The sequence below is a fragment of the Marmota monax genome, unplaced genomic scaffold (assembly GCF_021218885.2).
Source record: "Marmota monax isolate L192 unplaced genomic scaffold, Marmota_monax_Labrador192_F-V1.1 WCK01_AAM20220418_F8-fsc00035, whole genome shotgun sequence".
NCBI classification, from domain to species: Eukaryota; Metazoa; Chordata; class Mammalia; order Rodentia; family Sciuridae; genus Marmota; species Marmota monax.
Genome location: NW_026691961.1, coordinates 14,030,956 through 14,053,642, shown reverse-complemented (window position 1 = coordinate 14,053,642; position 22,687 = coordinate 14,030,956). Strand labels below are relative to the sequence as shown.

General features: G+C 53.9%; 1 protein-coding gene across 1 annotated transcript in view; it reads right to left on the bottom strand.

Moving 5' to 3' along the window:
* Abat (4-aminobutyrate aminotransferase) overlaps nt 1–21,256 on the bottom strand; it is a 76,749-nt gene extending 55,493 nt beyond the window's left edge. The window contains exon 1 of the mRNA XM_046445119.2: nt 21,128–21,256. The gene's annotated coding sequence lies outside the window, so the exon portion shown is untranslated. The remainder of the gene's footprint in view (nt 1–21,127) is intronic.
* Between the last annotated feature and the right edge of the window lie 1,431 nt (nt 21,257–22,687).

The window sequence follows — 22,687 nt, the reverse complement described above, 5'->3', positions numbered from 1 at the left end:
ACATGAAACTCCAGAGAAAAGCACTTGCCTTGTAGCACTTAATTTTAAACAATCTGATGAATCAATAGGTCAGATCATTCAAAAGTTCGAAGGCATGTGACCGACCTGAACTTCTCACCCGCGGAGACCTTGGGAACCCACCAGGTGATCCGTGCCACCCACGCTCTTCTTCTGTCTCCATGGGACTGAGATCAGGTTCAGTTCCGAGTCCCTCGGGGCAGGTCCCCTGGGAACACAGAGCGGCTGGCTTCTTTCTGTCCTGGACTGGAGGGTCGTGGGAGGCTCTCTCCCCCAGCCAAGCCCTTAGTCATTTTCACTAAGACACGTGAGTCAGGCAATGTCCCTGTGGGGACGGTCATGGCGGTAATGACTTTATGACGGGTCCTGGTTCTGGGGTGACTCTGGGCGAAATGTGACCTGGGGTGGGCATCATCCTGGAGTGCTGGTGAGGTCACGCAGGGTGGGGTCCCGCCAGCTCCCCTGGGCTCACAGTGTGGCCACGTTTAGAAACACCCTCGTGAAACGCCGCGGCGGTCAGCCCTGACTTCTGCGACTGAACCAGGACCACTAGAAGTGGAACTCAAATTTGCCTCTGAGGTGTCTCCAATCCATCTGCTGGTCTCCCCAGTCCCACCCCTCCTCCTGGCCACCGTGGTCATTGGTGATGGCTCAGCAGAGCCATGCAGGGATACGAGGTCCCCGAGGGCACATGGCAGGACGTGCAATATTTGTGGAATAAATTCTTTCATTCCCATTTTACAGGTGGGGGCGATGAGGGCTCAGAAAAAAAGTTACAAATGTATGAAACGTCTATCCTAAGATCCTACTGTGCGCAGTGCTACTCAAGGGCACACAGGCGGGACCGAGACGTGGGCAAGTGGCTGGCATACTGAGTCACACTCACTCCTCGGCATCACTCACTGCAAAGGGACCATGAAATGTGCCCTCTCGCTTAACCGCTTTGTAAAACCGAGGGTGCGTCAGGTGTGGCGCCCACAAACCAACCAACCAGCCAACTCCCTGAGAGCGGAGCCTCTGTACCTCTGGCCCTCAGGGCTGAGGGTCGGAGCGTCACCCCCAGCTCCCTGTCCAGATAGACACTCGTGGGGGCTACCCGAGTCTAACCCTTACGGAAAACAATGGGGCCACAGGGAGAATGAGATATTAAAACTTTTAATGTCAAAGAATCCCAACTCTAGAAATTGAGCCAATGCAAATAAACCTGGATGAGGGAACAGCTGTGTTCAGAGATGTCGCTCGCGGCGTCATGCAGAAGAGCGCGCGACCAAAACCCCCGTGAACACCAACAGCAGAGGACTGTTGGGGTAGAACAAAGACTTGATCCTACTGAATTTACTGGAAACTAAGTAAAAGATAGGCAAATGATTTCTGAATCAATGTAATGAGAGAAGGAAAAAAATCACATAGAATTTCCTGCGCAGCCTGGCTGTAATTTTGTAGAGGTGCGAAAACAAGATCATAAACCGATACCTGATGAAGGAAGTCTGGAAAGAAATGGGCTTTCTGTTTGTCAGTGTTTTGTCTTGGATACGAGGCTGTTTGTTCCCCTACATTTTTGCAGTTTCTGATTCTTTGTGAATGATCTGTATGATCGGTTTTATCCAGCGTTTGGGGGAGAGGGAGCCTCCTTACCGTTCTCAAATAATCCAGAGAGAAACCTTAACAGGGCATGAGGGGAACGTCAGGGGACGGCAGCAAATGTGTCTAGACATTTAATTATGGGACAACAGCTACCGAATAACTCGACATGGCTTTAACAGAGAGCCCCAGAGGCACCTGAAAATTGATCTGTGTTCCGTTTGGATTCTGAAGGTGTGGAAAGAGGAGACGAACCTCCAATGGACTATAAAAAGGACATTAGTTTTCTGGCATTGAACCAGGTCAAACTGTCTTCCAGTTCCCAGGTGGAAATGCTTAGAGCTGGAAGTGGGTCGCCAAATCAGGGAGTTTAGCGCATTTGTTTCACAGGGAAACCAATCCCAGGACAGTGGAAGCCAGGGAAGCTCAGAATTCAGCTTGGAATTCCTTGAAGGCCAGGAACAAGGATATCTGGGGGCTAGGCTGCCCTGGGATCCCACTCTAGACCGGGGTCTGCAAACCAGGGCTATGGGCCCGATTTTGTTAATAAAGTTTTATTGTAACCCGGCTACACCCAGAGTGCTCTTGTAGCTGGGAGAGAAACCGTGTGACCCCCCCACCCCCCAGGCTGAACATATCCTTTACAGGAAAAGTCTGCCCGCCCCTGCTCCAGGCATTCCGAGCCTTCAAGCCACAGGTCTGTCCTACTTCCTGACAACCAAGTTCAAGTTTAGAGAAATCTCGCAGACCCACTTTGGCAGGGTCTCTTTGGCTCTTCTTTTCCCCTGACGCATCAGCATACAAAGAGCATTTATACAAAGCCCATGCTGATCTTTTTTTTCCATGTTTATCACCATTTATAAGACTTTTCCTTGAAACGATCTTGCTTTCTAGGGCAGGGGAGGTGGCTCAGTGTTAGAGCACTGGCCTGCAGTGTGAAGCCCTGAGTTCCATCCCCAGCACCCCAAAAGAAAAAAAGAAAGTTCTCTTGTGTTTTTAACAACAATGCGGGCAGGCGGAAGCCTTCGCATCACCATTATGCCTGGAAGGCCAGTATTGTTTCTATAAATAGAAGGTGCCCGTAGAAGGTGACACCGTGACCACAGAGTTGTTCTTCAACTGCACCTGAACGCTGCTCCACCCTCCAGAGCCCTCTCTGCATCACGCCTGATCCCGAGGTGCACCTTACAGACAGATCCAGAATCGCTCCCCTTCTTCACCCCACCGCACCCCTCCACCACCCCCTTCGCCAGCAACCTGCTCACTCTGTGTCCAATCCACACAGAAGCCTGAGGCATTTTTTGCAAAAGTTTGGTCAGATCTCCTCAGTCCTCCCTCTGGTCAAAGTCCTCCAATGGTCCCCATTCCACGGAAGAGACCTCCAGGAGGCCCGCTTGTCCTCCACCCCGCTCCCCTCTTCTCCCGGCACCCCTCGCTGTCTCTCCAATCCCAAAGCTGGGCTCCCACCCTCTCCCCTTCCCCCGAGACCCAGGTGGCTCCCTCTCTGTCCTCCTCAGGTCTGTGCTGTCCAGTTCCCGGCACCCTGCCCTCGCTGGCCCTTCCCCCTTCCCTGCTTAACATGGATCTTGTTTGACTCCTGCCTCCCACATCCCCAGAGAGATGCGGGCTCAGGGCTGCAGCGTCCCACCTGCCGCCGTCCCCGCGAAGCTGCAGCTTCTCTTTCCACCATTTCAGTTACCTGAGGTCGACCAGGGTCTGAAACGGTTGGTGCAAAGTTCCAGAAACCACCGAGTCACACGTTTTAAACCGCACAGTGTGCTGAGAGTCATGGTGGAGCCTTGCAGGGTCCCGCTCTGTCCTGCCCAGATGTGAATCATCCCTGGGAGCAGCTGCACACGTCAACCACCCATTGGCCTCTCTGTAGCGGCCTCAGTAATCAGAGGGACTGTCACAGTGTCACAGTGCTTGTGTTCAAGGAACCCCTATTTTTACTTAATAATGGCCCCAGGTGCAAGAGTATCGAAGCCAAGGAGTCCCCAGGCATAAACCACGGAGGACAGATGAACCCCAGGACTGTGTGGCCAGGCTGCCAGGCATCCAGGAGAATTTGCAGTACATCCAGGGTCTGATGTCACCTGCTGTTTCAGGCATCCCTGGGGGTGTTGGGATGTATCCCCTGCAGAAAAGCGGGGGACTACTGTATTTTGATCACTGAGAGATGTGGCATGATGCACTATTATATTTTAATTTTACAAAAGGGTAAACTGAGGCACAGAGCAGCAAAGACACCTGTCCAGAGTCACATTGGAATTCCATCTTTGCAAACCTTTGAAACTGTGAGCCAAAATGAATCTTTCCTCCTTTAAGTTGTTTATCTCAGGTATTGCGTCATAGCAGCAGAAAGTGAACAAACATGGGGAGAGGGAAAGGGAGTTATTTTTCAATGGTTGCAGAGTTTCTTTTTAGAAGTTTTGAAAACAGTGGTGATTGTTGCACAACAGAGTGACGGCAACCGAAGCCACTGAATTGTACACTTAAAATGGCTGAGACAACAACAATTAAATCACTGAGTGTACACTTTAAGCAGGCAAACTGTGTAGCAGGTGAATTATATCAAAACAGCTGTTGTAAAAAAACAATGTGGATCAACAAATATATGAAAACATGTTCAATGTCTCTAGCAATTAGAAAAATGCAAATCAGAACTACACTGAAATTCCATCTCACTCCAGTCAGAAGGGCAATTATCAAGAATTACAAGCAACAATAAATGTGGCGAGGATGTGGGGAAAAGGCACACTCATACATTGCTGGTGGGACTGCAAATTGGTGCAACCACTATGGAAAGCAGTATGGAGATTCCTCAGAAAACTTGGAATGGAAGCACCATTTGATCCAGCTATCCCACTCCTCAGTTTATACCCAAAGCATATTACAGTGATATAGTCACATCAATGTTTACAGCAGCTCAATTCACAATGGTGAACTACAGAACCAACCTAGGTACCTTTCACAGATGAATGGATAGAGAAAATGTGCTACATATACACAATGGACTATTACTCAGCCTTAAAGAAGAATGAAAATATGGCATTTGCCAGTAAATGGAGGAGCTGGAAAACATCATGCAAAGTGAAGCAAGCCAATCCCCAAGAGCAGGCTGACTGTTTTCTCTGATATGAGGATGCTAATCCCCAATAAGGGAGTGGAGGTTAGGGAAGAAGAGAGGTACTTTGGATCAGACAGAGGGGCGTGAAGGGAGGGGAGGGTGTCTGGGGGTGGAAGGACAGTGGAATGGATCGGACATGACTACGTGTGCGGTGTGATCCTGCATCATGTGCAACCAGAAGAACGAGAAGTTATGCTCCACTTGCGTGTGAGGCGTTGAAGTGCATTTACTGTCATGTGTGACTAGTCAGGACGCCACCACCACGTGGCAGAAGCAATGCCGGGCCAGCTCCTGGCACCGCTTACCAGGGTCGGCACTGCCCACTTCCTGCCCTTGGAGGCTGGCCTCCATGAGAAGGGAACTGCTCTGAGACTGCTGAGCCAGGAGAAGTCCGAGCCACACGGAGAGCCAGGAGCATGAGACCCGTGCACAGAGAGAAGCAGCCGCCCGTGGACCCCAGCCCCAGGTGGAAGTGGCCCTAACTGCACCACAAACCCCAATCCAGGCCGCCCCTTGAGCCCCTGGGGCGAGAGAGGGTGACGGATTGCTGCGAGGCACAGAGTTCATGCCACGGAGGGAGAGCCCTCGCGAGGAGCTTCGCGCAGGAGGGCTCTGCACGGAGGGCGGTGCCGCCGCTCAAACACGGGCGCTTCCCGCCACCTCCTATCCGTCTGGCAGGTGGCCTGACCTCTCTAAACCTCAGCGTCCTTGAAATGGGGTCACACCTCCTTTATCCGTGGGTCTAAGGAGGTGGCACCTGGCGGGACACTGCCCCATTTTGCCCACCTGTCTGTCAGCCCTCGAGGTCTCTGGTCCATCTCCTCCTGTCTGCAGGGAGCTGTGACGGGGTGGCCTTCAGGAGCCATGGGACAGGGGTGAGAAAGCAGTTGCTGGGTAGGAACTGTGAGCTCAGGGGCTCTCGATTCTTCCTCTGGCCCCGACGAGCCTGGAAGCCTCCAGCCCTCAGGGAGCGCAGGGCCCTGTGGACACCTTGACCTCGAATCTCTGGTCTCCATAAGTATAAGACAATGTATTTCTGTTGTTTTGAGGGACCCAGCTTGTGGTGATTTGTTACAGCAACCCCAGGGAATGACGGCACAGCTGTCCCCCAGTATTCATGGGGGCTTGTCCTGGGACCCCCTCAGCCACCAAGATCCATGGATGCTCAGCCCCTTATATGAAATGGCACAGTATTTGCATATAACCTATATGCATCATCCTCTTTATTTATTGGTACTGTGGATCGAACCCAGGGGTGCTCTACCACTGAGCTACACCCCCAGTCCTTTTTATTCTATTTTGAAACAGAGCCTCACTAATTCGCCCAGGCTAACCTTGAACTGTAATCCTCCTGCCTCGGCCTCCCCCACAGCTAGGATCCCAGGCGTGGCCCCCCTGTGTCCAGTTCTCCCATGTACTTTAAGTCATCTCTAGATTACTTTTAATACCTCACGCAATGAAGCTAAGTAAACAGTTGTTCTATGATAAAGTTTAAGGAATAGGAACAAGAAGAAAGTCTGGACGTGTTCAGATGAAGTTTGTTTTTCTGAATATTTCCGATCTGTGGTTGGCCACCATGCCAGACAGGTGCTTATCACCATCTCAATCTACAAACCTTCATCTGCTGCAATTGACAATTTACACGCCAGGAAAGGAATGCAGGTTCCCACACCCAGCGCAGGCACGGGACGCGGGAAGCACCAGGCCCTGACCGCACTCTCCTGGACTCTGTCCAGCAGCGTCTGGGTTCTCTCTGTCCAGAGAAAGTTTTCAAGTCACTTTCTCTTCCTGTCTCCACCTGGACCCAAACCTCCCCCTGGGTGGCTGCAGGAGCCTCCCGGGTTCTCTGCCTTCAATCCAGTTCGCGTGGAGCAGCTCACGGGGTTATTTTAAAGCGAAGCCCATCATGGAAGCCACCGCAGCCCTCTGACCACCAAGAGAATAGAACCAGCCTTCCAAGGAAAACCTCAAGTCCTGGGGCCGGGGTTGCGCTCAGTGGTAGAGCGCTTGCCTCGCATGTGTGAGGCGCTGGGTTTGATCCTCAGCACCACATAAAAATAAATGAATAAGATAGAGGTCCATCAACAACTAAAAAAATATTTAAAAAAAACATTTCAAGTGCCCCTGTGACATGAGGACAGGGCCCTGCTGCGGCCCTGCCTGGAATGAGCTTCTCTGAGGCCTCTGGCACTAGTGCCATGACTTCAGGCCACCAGATTTTATTTCTGTTGGAGTTTTTTATTCCTCATTTTCTCGTTCCTGATTGACAGCTTGATTGACACCACACAAACTCCTCCCTCCCCTCTCTCCTCTCACAGTGGATGTGAGATGGAGTGTCAAGGTGAGCGTTGACAAGTTCCTGGGTTGCACTCGCCCCTGGGGACAGGAGCCGTAGGCCGACTACAGGCGTCGGCTCCACCGAGGCGAGTCCCCCCCCCCAGGGATGTGAACGGCGACTCTCAGCGTGGACAGGCTTGTCCACATGGGCCTGCCTAGGTCTGCCCCTTACAGTGCCTGGCTGCTGGAACACTCCCTGTTAACCTGTCCACGTCAAGGACCACAGTCAGACAGCCGACGACCCTCAACTTCCAGAGGGCTCCTGGCCGAGGCAGCCGCCTTCCCTGTGAGCGCCCCACGGCCACGGGCGCACTGGCTCTTCCTGAACCCTGCCTGTGCCCCACCCTGTGAGTCCTGGGCAGAGGGGGAGGCAAAAGGAACCTGGATTACAGAGGAAATGGGGCCCAGGGGTCACGGGCGTGAGCCGCGCAGCCAGACCTGGTTCTGCTCTGGCTGCCATCTTCCATAAGCTGTAAAAAGGGAAAGAAGTAACCAGAAGGCAGATTTTGGCTCAAAACCTCTTTTGCTTGACAGGGGATCACCTCCAGAGGCACACAGGAGGGGCTTTAAGCGGCTAGTGAAGGGACTTGGTTTGAAGTTGATGGCTCAGAGATTCCCCGTGTCCAGCCCTGAGGTTCTGTGCACTGTCTGCCTGCCCAGGCCCTGGGGTTAGTGCTCAGTCCTGAGGAATGGCAGGTATCGGGGCAAACCCATCTCTACAGTTACCACCAATAACTGCTCTCTCTACAGAAGGCAGATGCTCTTCATTTGAAGATTTAGCCTCTCCCCACCACAGGGCGAATTTCTCCCACATGGCAGATGAGAAAACTGAAGCAAAGAAAGCCACAGGGCCCTTTGGTGGGCCAGGCTTTATCTACACTCGCCCTGTGCAGATGGATTTCCAAACACCACCACCGATGGATGCTCTTAAACATCTTGCAAAGCCACGGTGGCCCGGGCTGGGGTTGTGGTTCAGTGGTAGAGCGCTCACCTAGCATGCACGAGGCCGTGGGTTCGATCCTCAACACCACATAAAAATAAATAAACAAAATAAAGGTATTGTGTACAATTAAAAAATAAATATTTTAAAAAAGCCCTGGTGGTCTGATTTTTTTGCCCGTGAGTTCACTGAGGCTCAGAGACGGTTAAACAAAACGTGCCCCTGTTCTTGCAGCAAGAGGGTGGCAGTCAGGACTGGAACCCAGGTCTGTCTGGCTGCCTGGTTTTTCTGCAGAAACCGAGCCTGATGCCTAGGGTGATTCTGCAGAGGCAGAGAAATGCAATCTTTACCATCATTTGCTTCCTGCAGCAAATTAAAACTACAGCAAGGTGCCCGCTTCTTATCACAACCACCAGGAGCCATCTGCTTCTCACTCCAGTCTTTTAACAGAAATCTCTGAGGGCTTCTCCTCTCTCTCCGCGAAGCCAACTCATGTGGCGCGATGTCTTGGAGACTCAGCAACTTTTCCCTGAAGCCATGTGGCATCAGCGTGATGCTCTTACTCCCAAAGGACGTCCCCAGACAAACCTGGGCTCTTCATCTCAGACTTGAGGGGCCCAGAACAAAGAACGGAGCTCACAGAGATGCAGGTGTGGGGCAGACAAGGACAGACGTCAGTGTCCCCAGATAACAACCCTCTGGGCCCCAAGTTGGAGCCAAAGTGTCAGGATGCAGGGATCTACTGGGTTTCCCTGTTTTCCTCTCTGCCCATGAACTCCCGCCTGGACCTAGCCCAGCACAGACAGCTGAGGTACTCCAGGGGCACCTCAGCCTCCAGAATGCGCCTGTCACAGCCAAGCCATCATTCCACTGGCATGCAAGCCCCTCTTTTAGCAAAGGAGATGTGACAAGTGGAAATTTCAAATCAAGAACTCTTTCATAATTGCTTACAAACCTCATGGAGATCTTGCCCAACTGTCCCACATAACTGTGAAAAAAAAAAAACAAGGCTCAGAGAAGACAAGCAATCTGTCTGATGCCACAGAGCAGGCTCATGCCAGGGAAGGGTTTCTGGAGGGCTCACTACGTTCCCATGATACTTCCTTCGGAGGTTGCTTTACCACGCCCATCCTCCAAACAGGGAGGCAAAGGCTCAGAGTCACGGGAGTTGCCCGACACACAAGAAGGCACCCCCAAGTTGACCTAGATTCCTGGTGATGGGATGCATTTCCCAAGAGAAAATAACAGATGACACATTTATCTCAATGGCAATGTTTTCCTTTTAATTGCATTAAGATTAAAGAGAGAGAGAGAGACCTGACCTGCACAGATCTAACTGCTTAAGGTGAAGCTCAGTAAACACAGCCGACCAATTTGATTTAAAGAAACACCGAGCGAGCGCCAAGAAAAATGCTGACGTTCACTGAGCAACTTCCAAGCGCCAGGCCCCTCCTGCAGGCTTCCCCTGGGCTCCTCCTTCAGCCCCACAGTGAACATGCGGTCCATGAGCTCGTCACACCCCCTTAGAGACTCGACACCCAGTGCAGACCAAGCTGCCTAAGTCTTCACTCCTGGGAAGCAGCCCAGCTGGGATTCGAACCCAGAAACAAGGGTTCAGGCCGTGCTCGGCGAAGACAAAACTCTGGAACGAGGGATGAGAAGGACTGAGCCTCAGAAATCAGTGAGCTGTAAGCGGGGTGTTTCCTGGATGGCACCCTAAGTTCTCTCACAGCCCGTGGTCTGCGCCCCTCTCCGTCTCCCTGCTGCTGTTTGAGGGGTCTGTCCTCACACGCCTTCCTCTTCCTCACTCTTCAGGCTTCAGATGATTCTTCCGGAGCCCACTCTCCAGGGCCCCACTCTCAGGCAACGGGGCCCTGCAGGGCTGTCCCCCTCGCCACCCGCGGCCTCCACCTGCCAGCACCACCTCCAAGCCTCTCGGAGTCAGGCTCTGAGTCACCCAAGATGGAGACTGCTGCCTTCAGGTGTTAGCCGGCCCCCTGTGAGACCGGCAGTTGTTCAAATGTGTGTGTGTGGGGGGGGGGGGGCGGGGCGGGGGGCAGCTCAGCAGAAGAGCATGTGCCGGATGTGCACCAGGCCCTGGTCTGATCCCCAGCAAAACCAAACAGCTCCCACCCTCCAAAAGTGCAAAGGAATGCACGTAAAACTGAAGAAATCCCAATAAGACAGGTGGATGGTGTCCATGCTGGTGTGTCCAGGCCAGCAAGATGGTGTCACTGGGATGCGCCGCAGAAAGGGCCCCTGGGATCTCTCGGTATTACTTCTTACCACTGGGTGACAGTCTACAGGGATCCCGAAGCAAAGGGCTCGTTGAAGAGAAAGGCCAAGCAAATCCAGGACCTAAACAGGCACCAAACCTGCTCAAGAGCTTCTCGGAAAGTTGATCTAACGACATAGTCGCAGTCACTCCACAACTGCTGACCTCACTGTTCCCTTGGTACCAGGTCCCAGGACAATGCCGGGGCCCCAGGAAGGACACAGTTGAGTTCGAGGGACTTACCAGAGTTCTGGAGACAGTGAATGAGCTGAGAATTTCAACAGCGTGATAAACTCACGCGAGAAGGCGGCCAGGGGAGAGTGGCTTCCCCAAGAGAGGTGGGGGACCCGGCTTGGGCACCGCGAAGGCTTGAATGACAGGGGACCTGTCCTAGGCCAGAGGGGGCTGCCTCTCTGGACAGATGCCTTTGACCAATTCTCTCTCTCCTTTACTTTTTTTTGCGGTGCTGGGGATGGAACCCAGGGCCTTGCACATTCCAGGCAAGTGCTCTACCACGGGGCCCTGCTCCAGCCCTGGCCCTAGCAATCCAAATACAGCAAGGTGTATAACCTTGGAGGTAAGCTCCTTCACGTCTCTGTGCCTCTATTTCCTTGTTTATAAAATGTTGCCGAGTTCAGAACTACCTTGAGGGCTCCTGAGGGTTAAATGATAATGCAGGCGAGGTGCTCTTAACAGAAGGCAGGGCAAGGGCCCTTGGGTCCCCTGTTAAAAGCCGAGCCCCACACAACCTTTGATTCATTAGCTTGTTCATGGCTCTCAGGGTGGCCAGCTTCACCTGTGGGCCTCCCCGCACCTGCAGCCAGGCGACAAGTTGCAGAGGGGCTGGCCGCTGCCCTCCACTAAGCCTTTGCAGGGACGGAGCCTGCTCGGATTTACAACCTCCTAGGTTAAAGATCATCTTGGTGAATTTCAGTTGCAACCTATTATCACCTAGGAAATACCTCTGGACCCTTCAAAGGTCTGAGCTAAGCAAATCTCCCGTGAAATGTGCTGGGGAAGTGCTCATCCCCCAGGTAGCAAAGGGCAGGGACCTCTACGTTGGCCTGTCCTTCGAGATGGACGTGCAGAGTCCACCCGGGCAAATGCAGTGACCTCTGTCATCCCGCACTCAGCTGCAGTGGGCTGATGACATGAACGTGCTCCGTTCCCATAAGAAGGAACAGAGAGCAATGCGCAATGGCGAGAGTTTCAGGCCCTTCTGGGGGGGGGACCTCCCTCTCAACCCCGCCCTGACACAGGTGTGAATCTGCTGTACTGGAGACCTCTTGGGATACCGCTTCCAAGAGCCAAATGTCACCAGTTCCACTGCCTCGGCCTCTCAGGGACGCTAGCTGGGAGTCCTCTGCCACCCGTCCCACAGACGAGGAAAGGCAGGTCTGCAGAGAGGAGTCTCGGGGAGCGGGCAGCACTGCTGGCTTCCAACAGAGCCCTTCTTCCTGGACCTACAGGGTCCGCACGGGGACAGATGGGTCGATGGCAGGCTGCCGTGGGGAGGGTGCACTCAGCCCAAACATCGGCCACTGCCCAGATTCAGAAAAGGCCAGAACAGGGGGACGAAGACCAGAGCTCCTGTCCGCAGGGGGTGGACGGATGGCTGACCACTCTGGGCAAACTTTGCCTCTAACTGTCTGTCCCCACCTCAGGGTCCCTTTTCCCACTCTCTCCTGGGACCCACTACCCAATCCTCTTAAGAGAGATACCAAAGTGACCAAAATGGCTCCCCCAAAACCAGAGCATGGCTTCCTACCCATCCTTCAACAGCCACCCTTCAATGCCAAACCCTGGACAGGAAGCAAGTCTCTGAAAGGCCCTTGTACCCCACTCCTTGTCGCCGGGGCTTTGGAGCATGTCCACTGCTTTCTCCACAATCGCTGCTTCTATTCAGCATTTTGGACTCTCCCTTTGAATTTGCTGTGGCAGCAGCCCCCCCCCCCAACCCCTGCTGTGACCAAAGCAAAAGACATTGCTGCTCCACGGAGGCGGGGGACAAGCACGCAGGGGCCACAGGCAGCACCAGCACACCAGAGGCCTCCCTGGGCTCAGAGTCTTCAAGCCTGGCTACCCTTCTCCACGCACCCGGTCATCCTCGCCGGTCACCTCGGGCTGCTTTTCCCATCTCTGAAATCTGACCGTCTCGCCCCATCAGGTCGCTGTGAGCAGCCAGACGCGCAAGCACCTGCCGGGCTCTGAGCACACCCTCCCTGCCCGCTCAGCGGCCAGTGTTGGCGGGTCACTGTCATCACGATGGAACTCAGTCCAGTCCTCTGAACGTTCCTCGACTGAGCGTGACCCGGCCTGGAACCTGTCCCTAGGTCAGAACGTCCACGCTCTGCTCTGTGTGGCTCTTCTCCGGGCCCTGCCTTGGGCGCCCTGGAGGACAGCGGCACCGAGGCAGGGCTGGGTGCCAGGCATGCAAATCGGCAGCGGGCAGTGATTTGCACGAATGTTCCTGGGTCTGCTCATTTCCAGCCTGTCCCCGGACACGCTCAGCCTGCAAAGCCGGCAGGGAGCTATTTGCAGCTCTGGACAGGGAGAGGGGGCCAGGCTTGTTCCCCCCGGGGACAGCCCTGCAGAGGTGGCGCTTTGCTCTTTTGGCTGCTGTTCAGGAGCCTTGCCCCGAAGGAGCTGTAAGGCCTTAAAAGCGTTTGCTGAATGGCCAGCAGCCTGCCTCTGGGATTGGCTGGCTTCCCTCAAGGAACCTGGGCCCAACGGGGGGGAGAAGGTGTTTGTCCGCTGTCTGCCCAGCTTCCAGAAGGATCTCTCTCAAGTGCTAATAAAATAGCATCATCACCTTGCTTAAAACTCCGCCACGGCTCCCCTTGGGTCTCTGAGCCAAGTCCAAACCACGGCGGTGGGGCACCGGGCTGGTCACGACGGGGCCCTTCCTGCAGCCTCCCCTCCATCCTGTGTCCTGCTGAAGGCCTCCCTGTCCTCTGGACACTGGTTTCATAGGGAGAAAAAAGCCAGGTGCCAACAGAAAATTATGCCCGGTCCAAGTGCCGCACGAGCCCTTGGCTTCTCTGATTTTTAGCTCTGCTCATGATATGGAGACCGTGTTCCTCTGAAACCCCTTGGTAAGTTGTAGGAAAATGTTAGACAAAGCAGATTCTGCCTTGTCCGACCAGTCTGCCTCCATTTGCAACGCATGTCCACCTTTTTTTTTTTTTAAACTCTGTATACATCTGAGCTTTATTTAGCTTTCCCTCTGAACTGGTTGTAACATCTGCTTAGAATCAATAGCCAGGGTTCGTTTCCTGTTTGTAAGAGAGTCGTGACTTCACCCTGAAGGTTTTCTTATCGCAGCTCATGAATGCTTCAGGCCTGTGCCTGGTGCTGCTCTCTGCCCAGAAGGACTTTCCATCTTTTCTGACCTTTCCTCCTGCAGTTTCTTCCGCAGCATCCCAGGGACAGGCACCCTCCTTGTACCTTGAGCTCTCATGTTTCCTGACCCTGAGGACAAGGCAGGTCCACTGTCTGAGGGCCTCTGTACCCCAGAGAGCCCAGGATGCTCTGGGCATTCTCTGTCCCCAGGACACACACACACACACACACTCACGCACTCACGCACACTTGCTCCTTGTACTGACTGTACACAGCACACAGAAACCACGCAATAAACGAACACAGTCGTTAAGGACTAAAGTTCAGATGTACTTCAGCCCCACTGATAAGGCACTGAGAAGGAGACTTGTTCTCCTGTTCATACTCCACTCCATTGGCTCTAAGAACCCAATGCACACTTGCCAAATAAATGAGAGAAGCCACATCAGGTCCTGGTCTTTTGTACACTTGGAGGTCACCTCCCATCTCCCCACTTTTGGAGAACAAAGCTAATGGCTTCACAGTCCCCCTCCACATTTTCCCACATCACTGCTGTGGACGGCAACCCCTTCTCTCTCACTCCCCCTTAGGGAATGGATGGCAGTCTCTCCTCTACCTCATGGTCATCGTGTGACCTTGAGCAAGACACTGCCCCCCGGGACGTTCTCCATGGAGACAGCAAGGCCAGCTCAGGCCTTCCACGAGGTCGAGCATGTCGGGTAAAGACACGGTGGCCAGTATGCCTTAGGGACGCTCCAGCCCACACTGGGAGAGACGCTGTCCGCGGGACTCGTCAGCAAGGCTGGTCGGTCCTAGCCCTGAGCGTGAGAGTTGTGGGAACGTCCAAGGGCAGGTTTCCAACTCCAGGGTGCCCAGGAAACATGCCAAGAATAGTTTTCAAATGCTGATTCAGCTCTGCAGGCCTGGGTGGGGCCCGAACTTCAGCCTTTTCCCCCAGCTCCCGGATGACACAATGTTGCTGGTCACCGTCACCAAAGCCCAGCCTTGAGGACGTCAGCACAGCTGAGGGGCAGATCTGCAGCATGTGCCCACAGTTAAGGCAACAGACATTAGCACCTGCATGGATTAGGACCTCCGAGAGCCGACAGGTTGGCAGGGTGGAGGTTCTCAAGGAACAACGGCACTGGGCTGAGAGCCTTTGCCAGGTGGGTGATTCTACTGAACCATCGATTCTGGCTCGGATCATCAATCTGAGTTTTAGTGAGCCCTCCAGGGGTTCTGATGCAAGTTAAGGACCACCATGCTGAACAGAGAAAGGGTAGAATATTGCAGTTGGAAAAACAGGAGAGTTGTAGGCACATTCCAGAACTTACAAGTTGCATCGATTTGTTCATGTATCCATTCACACACTCATCTATCATCTATCCAACTGATGATGGGGTTGTCTGCCCATCTGTCCACCCATCTACTCGTCCATCCATCCACCCAGCCACCCACCCACCCATCCATCCATCCCACCACTGATCCATCTACCCACCAATCCATCCATCCATCCATCTACCCATCTATCCAACATTCAATAGGTCCTGAATACCCAGTAGTACGTACCTGTTAGGCACAAGAGATCTCACTGAAGTTATAAATATTCACGCCTGTTTCAGTCTCTAACAGTGATTCTCATCACGGATGATTTTGTGCCGCAAGGGACTTTTGGCAATGTCTGAAGACATTTTGGTTGTCTCAGCCTGGGGGGAGGTTACTAGTGACATCTCATGAGCAGAGGCCACGGATGCTTCCAAACACCTCATGAAGCACAGGACGCCCCTCCTGCCGCCCCCTACTGTGAAGTCAACAGTGTTGGGGCTGAGAAACTGCTTCAGACATGGGCACAAACAGTGCTGGGGTCACCTGGGTATCCCACGGTCACAAAACAGACCTTGACCCACAGGAGCTGAGCTAGAGTTTAGATGGACAAGGAACTGGAGCTACCGAAGCACACTTGTGTGTGTAAAGAACTGACTCCACCAGCAAGAGCAGCCCATCAAGCACGAGTGAAGCCTCGAGCGGATGCTTCCCCAAAGGTGGCTCCAGAAGGCAGCAAAGTCCCTAGAGGGTGATCGACATCACTGGCTGTTTGGGAAATGCAAGTCAAAACCGTCTCGCACTCGCCGGAAAGGCTACGATGACAATGAAGCAGAAAATAACAAACGTTGGTGAGAATGTAGAAGAGCCGGGAGCTCCCCACGCTGCTGGAGAGGGCGAGTGTGTTGCTATTGAGGACTGCGGTCAGGGAGTCCCCCAAAAGGACAAACAGAAGGAGTTACCGCGTGACTCATCAGTTCTACTCCTGGGCATGTTCTCCACAGAACCTCAGACAGGTCTTCCCATCAGAACTCGTACATGCATGTTCACAGTCTCAAAGACGTGAAACCAACCCAAGTGGGCATCAACTGACAGATGGAGAAACCAGTTGTGCTCTCTCCATACAACAGAAGATTACCCAGCCGTCAAAAGGAACCAAGTATGGATACATGCAAAATCATGGAGAAATGACACAAAAGGGCATTTATTGCATGATTCTATTTATGTGAAACATGCAGGCTAGGCACATCCACAGAGGTAGGAGGCCACTGTGGTTGTCGAGGACTAGGGAATGGGGACCGCACATGAAGTTTTAAGGTGATAAAATATTTTGGGACTTGATAGTGGCAATGGACGCAGGACATTTGAATGTACTCCATGTCCTTGGGCTGTGTACTTTAAATTGGTTACAGTGGCCTATTAGTGGGCATGGCGGTGCACACCTGCATGTCCAGCTACCCAGGAGGCCGAGGCACTGGATGGCAACTTCAAGGCCAACCGGGGCATCTTAGTGAGACTGTCTCAAAACAAAATAAAAAGGCTGGGGGTGTGGCTGAGTGGCACAGCACTTGCCTAGCATGTGCGAGGCCCAGGGTTTAATCCCCAGTACCACGAAAACAAAAGAGGTCAATTTTATGTTCTGCAAGTTTTCCCACCAAAAAAAAAAAAATGCATTCAATAAATGCTCCCTGACTATCTGTCACACGGCAGAAACTGTGATGTGCATCTGGGACAAGGGACGGCCGCAGCAGGTGTGATCTCTGCTTGCCAGGTATACAGAAGGAAGGAAACCCGGTACCACTGATGGACCACGGAAGGCTGGGTGTGGGCAGAGTTCAGAGGCTGCGGTAGGGAGGGGGAGGGACATGTTCCTATGAAGGACTGAAGGTCTGAAGGGGAATCTGCCGTTGGAAAGTCGTCTTATGGAGGGAACTTGTAATTAGAGGTCACACCCTGTCACCCGTTCCTGCAATGCGCGAGCATCTGGAGAAGGCACGGAGAGCTAGACAGGAGGGAGGGGGAACCGGAGCACAGCTCCCCTGGGAACCCGCTCCAGCCCCACTGCCCCCAACTGCTCCCTCCTGGAGGCGCAGGGGACAAGATGGAGGGGGGACCTTGATTCAACCCAGTGAGCTTTCTCAGAGGCCCCAGGCTCCCCAACTGTCACTTAGGAAGCTTTTGTTCTCTGCCTCCTGACAGGGGGCAGGCAAGGGGCAGGGGGGCACTGGACAGATGCAAAGAGATCAGGGCTCACGTTAATTAAGTACCGACTGTGTACCAGGGGCCTGAACACAAGGTTCCATTTAATCCTCACAATAACCCAGGGAGACAGGTCCTGAGAGTGGCTAGGCTGAGGCTGTCACACCTGGGGAGCAATCGGGCCAGTCTCACAGCAGCTGCACCTCCACAGGGCTGGAAGGAGGTCCCCCACTGCAAGGGAGCAGGCTCCTCCTCCTGGGGCCTCAGGTCGTGTCTCTCCAGCCCCAACCTCTCCGGAGGCTCAGAGGCCCCGGTCTCTGCTGCTGGCAACTTCTGGTGCCGGCAAGCCCCCGAGACCTCTTTGGGCTGTACTTTGGTGGCCGGGGCAGGGACAGCTAGCCAGGGCGTTCCTTTCTTTATTCTTCCCTCAAAAACGCATTCACATAATATATGTGTCTCTTCTTTGCCCCCCAGTTCCCTACCGATCCATTTTCATGTGTACTTACAAATTATCTTTTCTTTTCCAGTCTACACAGATGATCCTGTAGGTATTGATCCCGTGACTTTACTGTTTTCACTAAATTGTGTCAGCAACATCGATCTACCTCATTCTTCTAGAAACACTGTCCATTTCCCACGTGGATGCACCGAACATGAACCCTTCCCAGAGGGGTGTGACCAAGCCCTGCACCGGACACTCCCAGGTCATCTGTGTGAGCATCCCACAGCAGATTCCTCGAAGCAGGGCTGCTGGGCCAAGGACCCGCAGCAGGTTCAGGTTCTGGGAGAGTCTGCCAATTATCTCCCTAGGAAGGCACCGAGCGCTCACGTTTCTACAGCTCCTTTGGCCTGGGCAGTTTCTCACCCTCTAAAGCAGGGAGGCCAGATGCCCTCAGGCAAGTCTTTAAACCTCAGTTAAAAGCCTTGGTTTCCTGGTCTGTAAAATCGCAAATCTAGTGCAGCAGACCTAAAGGCGTCTGGAAACCAGCAAGTGCTATTTTAAATGTGATGGACTACAGTTGTGATGTGATGGACTACTACACTGGGAGGCGCAGCAGCTGGACAACTGCCCACCCACCCCCCAACCCCCAGTCAAGCAGAAACCAGAGCCAGGAACTTCTGCAAAGGGGGGAAGCGGTCTTGGCTCCGCACAGGCTGTGTTCCACCCACCCATCAGGCCAGTGGTTCTCCCTGGTGAGGAGGGGACATCCAATCACACGTGGAGACATTTTCTATCAACAGAGGTGGTGTTGTGGACACCTCGCCTGTAGAGGGCCAGGAGGACGACCAACATCCCACCATGCACAGGAAGGAAGAGCTCACCCCAAGTGTCAGCCTGGGAGGGTGAGACTCCTGATCTAGACCCCTCTCTTATCAGATGACCACCTACAACAGACCTCTTTCAGAGATGCAGAGCTGGGGCTCAGAGAAGGGAAGGGCTTGCTCCAGGTGCCCCAGGGAGCAGCTGCGGGGTTCCTCTCAGCTTTATCTGACTTTGGAGTCCAGGTCAAGCCCACACCCTGCACTGCCTCTCAGGGAAGAGATGGCTGTGTCCACTGGCAAGATTATGTACAGCAAAGTTCTGAGTTCTGGAAGCGGAGCTGCCCCCACCCACTGGCTTTAAAGGTTTATGACTTTGCACTTGGAATCGTAATCATGGCTTCTCCCCATTAGCTGTGAGCTATTAACTCATTTAACCCTGAGGATGATAACAGAGAGGTGAAAGATTTTCCTAGGACCACACACCACGGGGCAGACTGGAGATCCAAGGACCTCTATCCTCATCTCTGAACTTTCACCTTGAACTTGGTTCTCAGCTCTTAGTTGAAGCATGATCACGACCCTTTCCCTTGGGAGCTGGGCAGAGGTAGGAATGAGAAGAGCTGCTACCCCTGACTCTCTCATCGGTAGGAACCAGGTTGCTGCTACCTGGCTGGGTGGTCCTAGAGATCTGCAGACAGAGTTTCCCCCTTGGTGCCGCAGGAAAGGATGCAGGGATCTGAGCAGGAATGAGACTCCTGCAGGGAGCAGGGAACCAGAGGGACTGGGCGGTTATCTAGAGGGAAGGGATGTGACTTCCTCCGGACCCTCTGGAGTTCCTGGGGCAGCAGTGCCCCAGCACATGGCCACCGATGCGCTCTGCTCTTCTGGGCCAGTTTGGAGTCTGGCAAGCCTGGATTCCACAGAGGGCTCAATGAGACCTCCAGACGGGTGAGCACTGGATGCAGACACCCATGAGCACTGGATGCAGACACCCACGAGGGGCTCCTCCAGGTGCTGGCTGGGGGTGGCTCTGAGTTCCAGTTCTGCCCATTCCTAGCTGCATGACTTTTACAGATCCTTGGTGCTTCCTCTGACAAGTGGGGACAAGGTGAGGACTGCAGCTAGCATGGGGACCCTGTGGCCCTGTAGGAGCGGTGGCTGGCTCTGTCACTTACTGGCTGGGTGACCTTGAACGAGTCTCTTCCTCTCTTTGTGCCTCAGTTTGTCCAACTGTCAGAGGAAGGGTCGGAGTCCTTCATCAGAATCCCTTTTAGGTCTTAGGATGCTAGACTGGCTGTTTGCCTCTCCCCGGGGCCGACCTTTGGCCTCGAGGAAGCACATTCTCTATACTTCATGCTGTGGTGCCAGCTCCAAAGAACAAGGCAAGACTCATTTGCTTTCCCTCCCTTGCCCAACCAACCTGGTCTACCTGAGAGCTGTCCCCAAGCCCCCCTTAGGTCACAGAATCCTGCCTTAGTCCAGCCTCACCAAAAGAGCAAAGCCAATTTTGTCCCTAGACAAATGTATGGGCCCAGCAGCATCCATCTCTCTTGGCCGAGTGCCCAGGGAATTCCGCTAGGCAATGCCCACAGGAGATCTGAGGGGCAGACCCAGGGAGCAAGTGGGGGTTTCTTGGAAGAGGGCCAGCAGCCCCTCTCTGCCCTGACACCCCTTCTCTAGGAGGAGGAAGGACAGCCTCAGAGGAGGTGTGTATGTGTTGGTAGAGGTGTGGGGGGGTCCTCACTGGCCCAGCTGCCTGAGGCCATCTCTATTGTTAGAAGGGTCTCCAGGCCTAGGGTCACAGTGCCCAGGGCTTCAGGTCCTCTCCGGCTCCCTGAGTGAGGGAACTGGGGTGGGATTATCAGTGGGGCTGTGAGGTCGGGGAGGGAGAGCTTGAGAGAGGTGGGAGGGTGGGTGTGGGGTCTTAGGGTGGGATTTGGGTGAAAGGGTTAGGAAGAGATGGAGAATTCAGGGATTGTGGCCAGACCGCGGCCTTGTTCCTGGGTGTGAAAGGCTCTCCTCAAACATCCCCATTCCAGGGGGAAGGGGGACAGCCCCAGGTGCCTTAGCGGAGTGGAGGGGGCAGCTTCCCCTCTCTTAGGGGTGGGGAAGGGCAGGGAATCATCCATTTCCAGAGTCTGGTTTCTGAGGTGGGGATGCAGGGAGATGCGTATGGGGTTGGAAGGTGACTTGCAGAGTCTCTGTCCCAGGATGTCCTTGTCCTATTGAGGGGCTTATTTCCCAGGACCTCCATATTTTCCACGGGTGGGGGAGGGAGAGGACACTGTTATCTACGAGCTAAGAAGACGCTCATCATTGTGAAGGGGATGAGAGGAGAAGGAAGAGATTCAAACTTAGTTTATTTGGGATAGGGAAGGGGCGTCATCTCCAAAGAGGGCTCTGATACCCAGGAGGTTCCTGGATCCCACTTTGTAGGGGTAACCTTCTATTCCAAAGGGTAAATCCGGGAGGGCAATCCTATTTCAGAGCTGGGCCATGAGGAGGGAAAGCGGAGCTATTTTGAAAGGAAAGGAAAACGGAGCTATTTTGCTCAGTGGAGGGTGAGAGACCCTTTCTTTCTCCGCGTCCTGGGAGGATGGAGGGCCCGTTTCTGGGAGAAGATGCTCCGTTTTTGTAGTCTGGGGGCAGAGCAGAAGTACCCCATCTCGGCTCTCCTCGCAAGAGCCCGCCCCCCCGCGACCAGGCGCCTGGTCCTTACCTCCAGGCCCGGGCTCGAATCCGCTGGGCTCCGACTTGCGGGGTCCACGATCTGCGCTCCGGCTGCGCCTAGTGTCTGCTCGGCTTCCCCCAGCGACTCGCCGGGCTCCCAGGCTCCGCCGAGCCGCCGCGGCCAATCAGCGCTGCCGGCCCTGGCCCTCGCTCGCGCCGCAGCCAATGGGCGCGCCCGCCACGGGCCACCGCCCCCGGGGGGAGGAGGAAGGCGGGGCGGGGGCAGAGTCCGGCCTCAGCTGGTGGAGGAGACTGGGGCTCCCGCGGGAGGCACCAGGGGTCCCGGAGGAGGGAGCGCGAGGGCCGGGAGTGGGACTGGGACTGGAGAAGAGACGCCGAGGACCCCCATCAAGTTGGATGGGGGAGGGGATCTGAGGTTGGTTTAAGGGAGGGGGCGGCTCTGGAGGTTGATTTAACTGGATCTCAATTACAACCCCTCGCCCTCCTGCTTTAGACCTTCCCGCGGAGGGCGAGTTTAGCGGCCCCAGCCCCGCCTCGTGCCTCGAATCTGGTGTCGGGTGTCCTGGAGTCCCAGGCAGATGGTTCCATATGAAATGGGGTGGGGGGAGCTTTGTGCCTCCCCAGGATCACGGCTGCGGCGCTCTCCCGGGCCTCCCAGATGCGCTCTCCACCGTCTGGCCATCGGATCAGGAAGACCAGTAGCTTGTGCGTGGCAGGGCAACGCGAGAGCACTGGACTAGGAGTCAGACCACCGTTCCTCCTGCAAGATCCAGGGCAGGTCACTTCGCTGCCCTGATCCTCAATGGGCAGAATGATTGCACCTCCTTTATGGGTGCAAACGACACCCAGATGTCTTGAAGATGCTTTTATACAATTAAAAATGCGGCGTGAAAACTGGTTAATACTACCGTGGGGATGACTGATAACCCCCTAACGTTCTAAAGGTCACGATCATTCAGTGGTAAAATCAAAGACACAAAAATTGCCCACCAGCACAACGTACAGTCAAGTGCTCATGATGAAGGGCTGAATGAAGATACCAGACCTTCAAGGGCCAAGGAAGAATACATCTTGGCTCTTGCCACTCCACCTTACCACAAGTAACTGTTTCTCTGGTTGGCTGGGGTCTGGCAGATCCTTCTTGCTGTCCGGGAATCTAGGTGGCTTTATATCTGATTAGACAAGAAGGGTTGTATCCTAGGAGTAAAGGAATTCAGATGAATTTAAGTCAACAAGTAGATAAATTCACAAACCACCAAACAACCACCTCCTAGGGTGACCCATGATTGTAGGAACCCCAAAGAAATAATAAATAAGGATAATTCAAAAGGACAGAGAACTTAATGGACCCTCAGTCTGTTGAAATAGAGAGGGCTTTGCTAATCTCTCCGGCATGTTAATCCTGTCACCTTGCTTGAAGAACTTAAAGGACTTGAAGAAGGGGGCAGGTGTTGAAATCTAGCAAGTTTTCCTTAAAACCTAAGCCACACAGATGGCCTCCCTTTACTGGCCAAAGACCCGCCCAAAGAAATCAAATGGTTGGCAAACACGGGAGAAAACGCTTTGTCAAGGAGAGTCAAGTTAAAAC